General features: G+C 49.2%; 1 pseudogene; it reads left to right on the top strand.

Moving 5' to 3' along the window:
• The first annotated feature begins 635 nt into the window (after positions 1-635).
• On the top strand, positions 636-1,772 carry LOC150058802 (G patch domain and ankyrin repeat-containing protein 1 pseudogene; annotated as a pseudogene).
• The last annotated feature ends 241 nt before the right edge of the window (positions 1,773-2,013 follow it).

Genomic DNA, 2,013 nt, shown 5'->3' on the forward strand with positions numbered 1-2,013 from the left:
TTACCAAGGGGAAAAAAAGCTACAATTCCTCATCTGAAAATGAAAAATCGCATTGTCATAGATACATCAGTTGTTGAGAAAATATTACTTTAGAAAATGCTATCACTAGAAAATCTGAACACTTAAAGGCAAAATTCCCAGGAAGCTAAAGCTTAACAAAGCTAATAGAAGAAATAAAGTAAATGTTAAATAAAATGGATCCCTAAACAAAACATTTACAGAAAGAAAATTCTAGGCCTGGATATTTTACCAGTCATTTTTCTGTTAAGGAAGAAATAAAACCATTTTGGCACAAATTCTCCTAGAGCCAAAGCATAAAGGCACTATTTCGTACACTGAATTATAGGGTCAATGTGGTCATAATAAACAAATGTGAGAGTGTTGTTAAAAGAAAATGACGGGAGCCTGGGAAATGTAGTTGTGGACTCACAGGGCTGTGGGGCCTGGTTAGGGCGGAGAAGGGGACTGGGACGCGAGCTAGAGCTGGTGGTGGAGTCCATCCCATGAGCTCCCCTCACATGGATGCCTCTGCCACCCGGGGCCAACCCTCTGGGGCCTCCTTATTTGCCTTGCCCAGCGCTTCATCCCAGTCTGGCCGGCCACTGGGGGCGCTAGAGTCCTAGTTTCCTGGCGTACATAAAACCGGAGGCATCATGTCCCGACCATCCCTTATCACATTTACACCAGCCACAGACCCCAGTGACCTATGGAAGGATGGGGAGCCGCAGCCACAGCCTGAAGAGCCAGAACCCATTCTTGATGGGGCTGCAGCCCAGGCTTTCTATGAGGCCCTGATTGCAGATGACAGCTGTGTCCACGAGCCCCAGAGATCTAGGCCTGAACCTGTCCAAGAAAGAAAGAGGAAGAAAAGGAGAACAATGAGGGAGGCTGCAGCAGAAACCATGGTCACAGAAGTATCAAGAAGACAAGAACAAGAGAGATCCATGGAAGCAGAGGACAAGATGAAGCAGAGGATACTGAAGGCTGCCCAGGAGGGGAACCTGGCGGAACTTCGAAAGCTGTTGGAGCCTCAGGAGGCAGGAGGAGCTGGAGAGAATATCAATGCTCCGGATGCCTTCTGGTGGACTCCCCTGACGCGTGCTGCCCGAGCAGGCCAGGGGGCTGCTGTGCGCTATCTGCTTGGCCGAGGAGCTGCCTGGGTCTGTGAGCTGGGTGGCAGGGATGCAGCTCAGCTGGCTGAAGAAGCAGGCTTTCCTGAGGTCGCTCGCATGATCAGAGAGAGCCATGGAGAGACAAGGAGCCCAGAGAATCAGTCTCCCTTGCCCTCCCCACAGTTCTGTGAGATTTGTGATGCCTACTTTGAAGACTCCAATCACTGCTCATCCACTGCTCACCTGCTGTTGCTGTCCAGGGGGCCCCGTCCTCCCAAGCTTCCCCTGGGTGTTCCTACCTCCAGCCCTGGTTTCAAGTTGTTGCTGAAGGGGGGCTGGGAGCCAGGAATGGGGCTGGGACCTCGGGGTGAAGGCCATGCCAACCCTATCCCCACTGTCCTCAAGAGGGACCAAGAAGGATTAGGCTACAGTTCAGCCCTTCAGCCCCGAATCACACACTTCACAGCTAGGGATACCTGGGCTATGTCTGGGAAAGAGAGAGCCCCTCGAGTGGCCACCCTGAGCCGGAGGGAGAACAGAAGGCAGGAGGAGAAGGACAGGACCTGGGAGCGGAGGCTACGGATGTATATGAACCTTGATTTCTGACTTGGCTGAAATCTGACCATAGTCTGGGTTCTGAAGCCTGAACTTGGACCTCTGATTGGGCACTTTGACTTTAACTGTCTGGACTCTGTCCAGGTGTCAAACTTGCAGATTCTGATCCTTTGTTAGAGTGTCTGAGAATAGAGAAATAAATCTTATTCCTTTGTGGCTTATTTTAAAAAGAAAAGAAAATGACGTTAAAATTTTTTTATAAGTACAGATGAAAAATTCCTAAATAACGTATTAGCAAACTGAAACCAAACACATATAAACATGATAATCTATTTTGTTCTATTTG

This window comes from Megascapheus bottae, chromosome 9 (genome assembly GCF_031878675.1).
Source record: "Megascapheus bottae isolate mThoBot1 chromosome 9, mThoBot2.hap1, whole genome shotgun sequence".
NCBI classification, from domain to species: domain Eukaryota; kingdom Metazoa; phylum Chordata; class Mammalia; order Rodentia; family Geomyidae; genus Megascapheus; species Megascapheus bottae.